Here is an 11,460-nt window from a genome sequence, read left to right as displayed (position 1 = left end):
GGCAAAAACCACAATGTTCAAGAAATGATTTGATATCAATGTATATGTGATGCCATTTGATCTCTGTCTAATTCGCTGTCTTGACAAGCCTGCGCTCCACTGTTTGGAATTGCCATTTGAGTGGCTCGTGTGGTGAAAAGCTGTTAGGCAAGGGTGACTCGGCCCTCACCTCATTGTTCGCAAAGCTTGGTATTCCTCTCATAGCATGCCCTGGGCTTTAGGAGATGTACTTTTAAAGATCCCAGGACCTTCTAACGGCCCCGCTTACCTCCCCAAGACTCAAATTTCAACACACCCCTTGAACTTACTATATTTACCTTTCAATGTCAAACAAAATACGCTTCTTTAATTTTCACAGAGCAAACTCAGGAATAGTATTTTCTTCCAATTATCTGCATATGAGTAATAATCACACTCAACTGCCACCTTCTCTAAATATCCCACTCTTTACCCTCTCTGTTTACCCTTCCTCCCTCACGCGCCGGCCTCTCGCTCTGTTTCTTTTGCTTTCCTCTTTTCTGAGTGTCCCGCTCAGCTGGCCAGCACCTTTTCAATCTTTGCCTGGGGAATTGTCCCCTGCATGTCAAGTGTAGCCGTGGGTTTGGATGAGAGGTGCTTTTCAGGTCCCTCGTCCCCCTCACCTTTGAATGGAGACAATGGAGCTGTTCTTTATGTCCAGATGACCACACACAAACACACAGATGTACAAACTGCAAGGGAACTATTCAGCATCCTGCAGCAGCGAGAAGACACGCACTGTATGTACTTTTCAAGCAACAAGTGTATTACATAACAAAGTCATGGTTGATGTGGTGTCCAAGTTGAGTACACACTTGTTTCCAAGACAACATTGCTTGAGTTGAGTTAGAGTTTGCCTCAAGACCATGTATAAAGAGAGATGTGGCCAAGTTCAAACCAAGCCAAAGCAGAGTGGACTCTGAATAGACTCGCATTGGTCAGCTGTTCCACCAGGGCCAACAGTCCCGTACTCAAACCCAATTCAAGTAGTCACGTATACTGTACATTCACATTGTCCCTCCAGATAGTTAGCCAGCTGGCTAGCTAGCTACACAGGTAGCTAGCTAACTAGACCAATAGATATGTAAAGGAGTGATGCATAAAGTTATTAAATTATAACGGAAGTGACGCAACAGCATACAGTATGGCACGTGCTTCCCGCCGTACCATCAGGAGAGGTACGAGGAAGTTGCTGTGATGTGTCGTCACAGACCCTCTTCCTTCTGCGCTTTTATTATGGAGAGTCCACTTCCAGGGACCTCCTGTGTCTTTTTCCCTTTAATTACCAGGCTGGGTCGTAGGGTGCTCCCACACCTGCAGCTGATCAGAAATCACCTCCTGCGTGTAAGAGCTCTGCTGATCTGCAAGCGGGTGCCAGATGATTCACACGTTATGAGTGTTATCTAGGCCATTGCTAGTGCACACGCTTGCCTTTTTTGTATTTTTGTGCATACTCAGTTGTTCTTGTTTTTCTTGCTCCAGTGCCTGCCTCCCTGCCCAGCCTGGCTCCACATTTTCCTCCACGGACCACTTGACCCTTCACCCGTCCTTCCCCCCCTCTCCTTCGCTTTTGGAATCTCTGCCGCCATTACCTTTGCTACCCATAACAGTTGCGTTGTCATGTAGAAACCCAATGCGGTTTCACCAATGCTCCCTCCATACTGTGTTGCAGAGTTGCATTAAAAGAAAAACCAAAATCCACCCAAGTGTTAATGGTTTTGAAGCAACAGCGACGTGGAGCTGCAGATTGCCACACCCTGTAGTTCTAGCTAGCTAGCTAGAGAGATCGATAGTATGTCACGAGGGTAAAAAGTTGAGAATGTTCAACCCACTGAACATTTGCATCAATAAAATTGCTATACCTGTACTGGGAATTTGAGTGAAGGAGTACGTTTGGTAACCATGCAATGATTTTCATGGTTGTTTCAGCTCATTCCATGCAGGATATTAAGCACTTGGAATTCTAAAAATAATGTCCTGAAAGTCATCTTCTGTATCTGATGGAATATCATCACAATGAGTTTCCGCTTTTCCATTGCTCAGTGTTAATAAAAGTAATGTTGAATTACCCTTGATTTATTACATTTCACAGAACAGGAACTAATGAAACTAATTTAATTTCCACGCAGAGAACCACGTCAAAGGCGCATGCAAAAAGTGCTGCACCTTGAGTTACTCAAGGGCACCTCAACAGTCATCAGGAAACAGACTAGCATCAACCCCCAACAACAAAATGCCATTTAACATTTAGTCCACGGCAGGATTTGAAACGGAGACCTTTCGGTTACAAAGCCTGAGTTCTTACAGATGAGCAACTGACACCCCTGAAATAAAATTTCTGTTAGTTACTGTTACGTGAGAGTAACTAAAAAAACCCGAAAGATACAGTCTAAATAAGATGTATGTACAGTACATAAGATGAATGAATTACCTTTATGCTTTATGTTATACAACCACTGAAAATGTTGACCGTGTCAGGACAACAGTAGCCAGACATCGTCTGGGGCAAACGTAAACCAAGAAACTACGAAGAAGCCACTGGTGAATGTAGCCAAGGAACATTCTCCTCGAGAGTCACGGGTGGCGGAACATGTTATTGTGCATGCCAACTTTTTTCAAGATGTGACCATGTGCTTTTCACAGGACTGGACCTTGACAAACGTTGTCTAAAATGGTCTCTCAAGTGGCAAGCTCGCAAGAGAGTGACTTACAGCACATTGTAAAACACACATTAAAACAAGTTAGAGAGTTTGCACATGAAGGAGGGTAATTGTAAGCCTGATGACATCATTACCATTCCCTCCACCACAAGTTAGTGTCAGCACCTTAGTTCTAATGTGCCCTACAGTCTGGCACCTACGATTGCCTCATTGACTGAGAAAGTCACGCATACAAGTGGATTAGCTGGACAGACAGGGACACTTCACCTTTAAATGGCATAAGTTGTCGTTGCCTGGGAGGGACATGCTGCAGCATGCAGCATCCCTACTTCCGCTCCTCCTCCTCTGACACTAATACAGTACTTATGTTGAACACTGAGACTCTGGTGGTAGGCCTGTCACTCCTCTTCTCCTAACAAGAATGTGAAGTGAATATTTAGGTGGCTGGTGCTCTCACTAAGTGCATTTTCAAGCACGTCCCATTTTCTGGCATTTTTCACACAGTTTACATGCACTGTCTGCTTTCACAAAGCGAGGTGGTGACAATGTTGGTTTTTTTGGGCAGCAGGAGTTATTTGCTCGGAACAAATATAAAATCATAGACAAACTGTTGCGCAGCAGTCTGATGCGTGCATCGTAGTGCTTAAAGCAAAAGCTAATTTACAGCACGTTTCTACATGGAATTTTAGAAACAGTTTAAATACACTTTGATATGAAAAGACAATAACAGCAATATTTAAACAATGTAATAAAAAGAAAAATCAATCCATCCATCAACTTTCCGAACCGCTTTATCCTCACAAGGGTCGCGGGGGGTGCTGGAGCCTATCCCAGCTGTCTTCAGGCAGCAGGCGGCAGACACCCTCAACCGGTTGCCAGCCAATCGTAGGGCACACAGAGATGAACAACCATTCACGCTCACAATCACACCAAGGGACAATTTCGAGTGTTTCTTTAATCTGTCATGCATGTTTATGAAATGTGGGAGGAAACCGGACTACCCGGAGAAAATCCAGGCAGGCCCGGGGAGAATATGGAAACTCCACACAGGGAGGCCGGAGTCGGGATCGAACCCATGACATCTGCACTGTGAGGTCGAATACCGGGTCGCCTAAAAAGAAACATTCAAAAGAAAAACAAAGGGATACGTGCAACTTTTAACATGAGTACACCATTTCTTCTGGCACATCCATGATTTTGTGCGATTTTTAAGCAAGCTTAAACTTCTGAAGGATTTTAGCTCGGCAGGCAACAATTTCCACATACTGTATTGGCTCCTCTCACAGAAATGCAGACTTGGCAATTTCAGCCTTTCTGAAAGATACCTTCCAGTCTCGATTTGTAGCCACTTTGGCTGTTAGCTAGCAAATGCATATCAGTGAATGAGAAGTGAATGAGATACAAGCAAAGCAATGGCAAAGAAAAAGGGCAATATGTCGTAAATTAAGCGCCGCAAAACATTGTTTTTTACTTGGACTTGGTCCTGATTGTGTTGTGGGTGTAGGTTCTGGATAAGTGTAGATTTTGTTAGAGGTGTCAATTTATTGCGATAATTGCGAATAATTAATTAATTAAAATTATTTAACGCATTATGTTTTTTTTATCATGTTAATCTAAATTTTAATCTCTAACTTTATTGTTTCTGTCGGTAGGTTGCCTTTTTATAATATCCCTTTTCATGTGTTGGCTTCCTATGTTCGAGTAGTTGAGGGTGGGGATACAACTGTCAGTCACAGCCTGAAGCGAACATTGATTGGCTGTCATTATGTTTGGGCTTGTTTAGCATAAGCTGATTGGCTCCCACTGGAGTTGGGCGGGCTAAATAAGCAGCGGTGAGGAGAGGAGAGGTGAAAATGGAGGAGCATGAGAGTTCTTCGCAAAATGATTGGAAAATTTACTTTTCAAAAACGCCCTGACGGCACCATTGCTGAAAGTAGAGTGTTGTGTCTAATTTGTAAGAATGAGTTTACTGACCACCAAAGCAGCTCAAGTTTAGCCTCCCACATTAATGCAAAGCACCCAGTCGCGAGTGCATCCACACCTAACATTAGCACTGGAAGCAATATAGCTAGGGTCTCTTATTTTTTTTTTATTTATTTTTAAAATTTTTATCCGAAGCAAGTACAGTGTTGAGTACCGTATTGGCCCTAATATAAGACGGCCCTGATTATAAGACGACACCCTCTTTTTCAAGATTCAAGTTTGAAAAAATACTTTTTGAACATCAAATTAATTTTTATGCAGAAAATAATTACAGTATATCTGAAACAAATGATTATAACAATATATTTGAGAGATAAAGCATGTTATTTTGCCTCATTCAAATCTTAATATCTGAACATTTAAATATGTAAACTAAAGTGCAATCACATTCGTAAATGAATGGCTTCTGGTTTTTGAAATGTAAATTACATCATAACTTCTCCTCAGCTGCCGGTTAACCTGGCCGATCTTCAACCGACTTTTCTCCAGATTGTCGCCACGTTACTCCATTTTCTGTTATCTCTTCTATTATTTTCTTCTCTTTTCTTTCTTACCACTATTTTTTATTTTTCTTCTTCGTGCTACCGCTATTTTTATTTTTCTTCTTCATGACAGGGGTTCACTTTGACCTGGGGAGTCAAGTTCAGCATTCGTTTCAATTATATATGGCACCATCTAATATAAGACAACCCCCACTTTTTCTTATTTCAATGCAAAAAACACCGTCTTATATTCGGGCCAATAAGGTACTTATATTGCTCAGAAAATGTTTTTACTGTTTTTGATATGTTAACCTAAGCACTTTTTATGGACCTGGGGTTCTATTTTTATTTTTAGTTTGTAATTATTTGGAGATTTGCAAAAACTAACAAAACGGTGATATTCACCCTGGTGGTCGAAACTAAAGGTTGCAGGTAGGACTTGGGACTAGTCTCAACTACAGCAGCAAGTGAATTGCTAGTACTGCATCTGTTCAAATCTGTTTACAAACAATGAAAGACTTTATAATGCCACTCTTTTTGTCTTTTGATCTACCTCAATAATGTAATGAATTAAAAATGAAAATATTGGTTTTCTCAGCACTTTTAAGATGAGATTCAAATATAGATTAATTATATCTATTAGTTACAGATCGTAATTAATTAATCTCACCATTTTTTTTAATCGCTTGACAGCACTAGATTTTGTTTTATGGAACCATGACTGTGCATCACATGGTGAACAATGATTTTCCAGTTACACAAGAGCAAATGCACATGAGTGTGAGTGCTAGCACGTGCGCTGACACCAGCATAAGTTTCCTCATGTGGTCTAAAGGCTATGGGCTGATTTTCTTGCTTCTTGATTATCCGTCTATTGTTTGGTATTGCTGGAGCCCTTCGGTCCAACCCTCTTATTACAGGAATATTCAGACATGGCAGTCAGTTGAGGGCTGCCCGGTGGTCGAGTGGTTAGTGCGTCGGCCTCACAGTGCAGAGGTGCAGGGTTCAATTCTGGCTCCGGCTTTCCTGTGTGGAATTTGCATGTACTGCGCGTGCCTGCGTGGGTTTTCTCCAGGTACTCCGGTTTCCTCCCAAATTCCAAAAAAAAAACATGCATGGCAGGTTAATGGAACGCTCTAAATCAGGGATGCCCACTCTTCTTTGACCGAAGATCTACTTTTCAAGCAAGGAACATTCCACATTAGACCCATGACCGCACGCGCGCATACGCCTGCATATGCCCGCATGCCATGATGAGCAACAGCTATAATGGTGCCTAACATGAGCAAAACAGAATTATAAAGTCAATACAAGAGTTTGTGAAAAGAAAATCACTGCTTACCTTAGTCGAGACCTGACGCTGAGGCATGGAACGCACTTTTGCGGTGTGTTAACAATCGTGGCTCACGTTTACCGTTTTAAAATGCTTATCCCGACGCTCCAGATTCCCATTCTTTGCCGTTACCATTGGTGAATTGTACACGAAACTTTGAATGAGAATAATACACCAGTATTATACACCAGAATAATACACCAGTATTATTCTCATTAATAATCAAAAAAGATATATACCAACAGCTTTGATCGCAAGCTGCAGTTGGAGACTGCTAATCCCGAACACCTTCTGGTCATACAGACCACATGCCCCCTTAGGTTCAGGTGACCTACATTGTTATTTTATTTTTATTTTTTAAATATTTTTTTTTGAAACTGATATAATGCTTAGGGTGCAGTGTACACTAAAACAAAATATATCATATTAATAATAATAACATGCCTACAAACACAAATCATTTCTTCCCCTCCATCCAATATCCCTCATGATCGTTTTAGGACCAGTCCTTGAGCTACCGCCTTTGCGTGATTGATGTATTGGGCACCCCTGCTCTGAATCGTGAGCGAAAATGGTTGTTCACCTACTGTCCAAAGACAGCTTGCATCAGCTCCAGCATGCCCGCAACCATCAGTGACATTTAGCGGATTAGACAATGGATGGATGGATCAATGGATATTCTTCTTTTTATTATTATTATTATTAACATTGTAGCGATTGAAAAATCATTTGTCTGTATATTTTCACTGTTGTTGCAAGTTTTTTAGATGTGTGTGTGTGAGTGTGGGTGTCGGTGTGCGTGTGCGTGTGCGTGTGTGTGTGTGTGTGTTTGCGCGTGTGCGTGTGGGCAAATTTTGTTTAAGATAAAAATGGAGGTAGATTGTTCATCGTGCGATTCCAAGTTTTTGTTTTGTTTTGTGGACCCCCTGAGATAGCCTTGGCCACCACATTGCCTCCCTCAAAGATAAAAGTTTAGCTTCGCCACTACAGAAAAGAAAGGTTTGATTACTGTCTGTAATTGGACAAGACATCTGGCTCAAGAGCAGCTTTTTAAATCATTGGTTTGATTACAGGATGTAATTGACTGTGGTACATAGTTAGTCAGTCAAAAAAATAAATAAACAAACATTGATCATGTTCAGTACAACAATGCCAACCAGCGGGAGACCATCCTTAATTAAAGAGTACAAATTGCATCGACAAACAAATTGAGAAGTTGCAACTCAACTTTAGAGGTTAACCTAACATGCATTAGTCATTCAACTTCTCCAAGGATGCCGTAACTAAGGAAATTGGCACTGGTGATGGTGGTGAGTTTTTTTTTTTTTCAAATAGTGACGACTTTTTGGGTTAAAAAGTCATGAATTATCACCGCTGACAGTAATGTGAATATTTCGATAAAAAAAAAAAAAAAACCAAACACTGGCATATTGTCAGCCAAGCTACACTGTTGAAGATGAATGTATGACTGTTTGTTTTTTTTCAGTTGATGATGAGTTCTGAGTTACTATGATGCTACACAGGGCATTTGTGTGTCTTATATGACTCCCTTTCAAGTTAAGTTTATTTGTATAGCCCTTAATCACAAAAATGGTAAATATTAGTTGCATTCCCTGATCTAAACCCCCAACCTGGCAAGGAAAAACGCAAACCTATTTAGGCCTTTTTTTTTTTTTTTTTTTTTTTAAGGAGATCTGGAAACCACTCCGATTGCAATGGGGCATTTGTTCTTCCAGAAGTCTACCAGCTTCTCCTTGGTCTTCTTCACATTGATGTCAAGGGTGTTTTCTTCCTACCAGTCCACCAGCTATATTACCTCTTCTCTGTACTCTGACTCATCATTGTTTGTGTTGCGTCCAACTACCGCTTTGTCATCCACAAATGTAACTATATGACAGCGTTTGAAAAGCAGTCATAGTTCAGTAATGTAAAACAGGAGCACGTTTAGTACACAGCCCTGAGGGGAGCCAGCGATAAAGGGTGATGAAGGAGTAGACAATGTTGTGGATCCTGACACTCTGTGGTCTGTTTGTCAAGAAGACCAGAACCCAGTTCCCCAGTGATGCACTCAGCCCAAAGATGTTCAGCTTTTGCACCAGGTTGTGTTAGATGATGGCACTGAAGGCACAGGAGAAATCCAGGAAGACCAGGCAGACGTAGGAGTTCCTTCCCAGTTGGCTGAGGCCTGTGTGAGATGAAATGGAATCCTCAGTGGAGTGGTTTGTCCTGGAGGGGTGTAAATGAGGCTTCACAGTGACATCGATGAAGTTTTTGATCCGGGCCATGATCAGCTTGTCAAAGCATTTCATGACTATCAGAGAGAGATCGATGGTCATTCAAATCTGTCACTGTGGAGGACTTAGGTACGGGGACAATGGAGGTAGTCTATAGGCAGGCAGGGACAATCGCTAGTTGGGATGAGGTGTTGATTATCTCTGTTAGCACCCCGGTTAGCTGGTGGGATGATTATTATCAGAGGATTCTCTATAAAGCCAACACAGATGTCACAGTTGCTACTGACCCTACTGGTGTTGAGAAAGCATGTAAAGCATCTGAGTCTGTCCTGTGTATGCACTGTTACTCATGGTTCAAAATCCTGCTGGTCCTAGATCTGATCCCTCTGAAAGAAAATACAATACTTCTGATTGGGAAAGTATGCAAAGCATCTGTTGTCTCAAGGCATCAAGGACAGAAAAGTGTAAAAGTTTAGCCCACAACTGGCTTGATGTTTTCAGGTTTATTTTCTTAGAAGACATTTAACACAGTAAAACGGGAAGAAATGAAATGGATACAGTTTCAGGATAATGCAAAAAAGTACCAAAGACATTTCTAAGAAACACAGAGTAGTACATCCATCCATCCACCCATTTTCTAATCCACTTCATCCTCACAAGGTTGTGCTGAAGCCTATCCCAACTGTCTTCGGGCAGTAGGCGGGGGACACCCTGAACCGGTTTCCAGCCAATCACAAGGCACACAGAGGCGGACAACCGTCTATGTTCACACTCACATCTAGGGACAATTTCGAGTGTTCCATTGACCTGCCACGCATGGTTTTGGAATGTGGGAGGAAACCGCAGAAAACCCACGCAGGCCAGGGGAGAACATGCAAACTCCACACAGGAAAGCTGGAGCCGGGATCGAACCCACAACCTCTGCACTGTGAAGTCGAGGCGCTAACCACTCGACACCAGGTCGCCTTTTTGGTAATCCGTTATGGTCAATCCATGAATACAATTCAAGTAATGTATGGTTGATATAAAGTGTAATGAAATTGGTCACTGAAGACCACTGAAACATTAGAAAGCTTTAAAAAAAAAATACAAGTTTACCTGTGTGAAAAGTACATGAACATAAATTAAATATAGTTTGATGCCGAATAAATTCTGAAGTTGTCATGAATACATCTGTCAAATGTGATTTAAAAAAAAAACACTGAATAAGATTAAAAAATAGAACTTTTGACTTTAGCCCTTCTAGCACCTGACTCTGCAGCCACAGAATCTAATCACGTCTGTACAGATGGCTTGGTGCTCAAGGGCCAGGCCTATCCATCCTTACCTCAGCTGATATGTATGTAGTCAAGAAAAGGAAGTGGCTGAGATAACTGAGGCGTTTCTCGGCTGGACAGGCGTGAGGTAAGGCATCAGGAATCTCTCCCAGGGCATTACCTCAGTCTGCAGGCCTACAAAAGGTTGTTGCGGTGATAGTCTAAAAAAAGAGAAACAGCAAACTCCCTGAAGGTGCTACCTATTTTAGGCACTGGCCTCTGGTTTGTCGTCATTATGATTATCTGCTGCGGTCGGAGAAAACACTGTGAGTCATGATTCAACTTTATGAGGTTGAATAACTTGGCGTGTAATTAAAGGCCGTGTCTGTTCTTGTTGAAACAAAGGGCTTGTCAATTGGCAGTCTTACAAGGTGAAAAAAGATTTGTTTGGGGAGTTGTGTTGCCAGCTCCGAGATGTTTTATTCAACATCAGCAGTAACTTGTGTATCCTTGGCAAAGCTACACGGAATGTTCAAAATTCACCTGAAAAGTCAACAGCAGTATTTACAAGACAATAAATTGCATTTTGCACATTCTTTGAGCTCACAGCAGTGGCTCAGCAGCAGTAGAGAATAGACCCTGCAGCGCCGCTGCAATCACACATGAAAAAAAAAAGTGTCGGGAGAAGAAAGACTTAAGCGAGGGGGTAGATTCAGATAGTATCTCATCGTGTACTTCATCTGAGCCATTAGAGACAATTATAAGATCGTGGGTGGCGCACTCACATGTCCTGAACCCAAGCCAAGGGCGGCAACGTTTCATGTTGCTCTGAGTGATCAACACAAAACCTGGTCATGTATTCTCACTCAAAAAAGACTGCACCTGAAGCCATTGATGTCACTCTTCCGACAATGTTTTTATGTGCCCAATGCAGTATCTCACAAGGCTATGAAATTGAACAGGATCATGGTTATATCACTCCATTGCGTGCACTGTGCATGCTGATCTACTTGAACTTGGCCTATGTGGCAGCCAACCAAGGTAAATATTTCACCATACTTACTCATCACCCTGAGACACGACGGATTTGTTTTGTTTGTTCGTGTTTCTTCTTACCCATGGCTTTTTTTTTCCCCTTAGTATGTCTTTGGATGAGTGACACATTGTGTCCATTCACACTCTCAGGGATGCTGTGAAATCTTTCATATCTCAGAGTGTATTGTATCCACACACTGCCTACAAATATACAAACCAATGACTTACCACATATGACAAGTCGATTGAGTAAACAGGCAGAATCTGTAATTTTCATCTCAAAGTAATTTGAATTTAGTTTGTGCTCAAAGCAAAATATTCACTTTACCAAAGACATTCATCAGGCATGTGTCTGTGTGTGTGTGTGTATATATATATATATATAGAGAGAGAGAGAGAGAGAGAGAGAGAGAGAGAGAGAGAGAGAGAGAGAGAGAGAGAGAGAGCGAGAGAGAGAGA

This window comes from Hippocampus comes, unplaced genomic scaffold, assembly GCF_001891065.2.
Source record: "Hippocampus comes isolate QL1 unplaced genomic scaffold, H_comes_QL1_v1.1 scaffold310, whole genome shotgun sequence".
In the NCBI taxonomy this organism is placed as follows: Eukaryota; Metazoa; Chordata; class Actinopteri; order Syngnathiformes; family Syngnathidae; genus Hippocampus; species Hippocampus comes.
The sequence above is the reverse complement of the archived record's forward strand: the minus strand, read 5'-3'. Positions refer to the sequence as shown.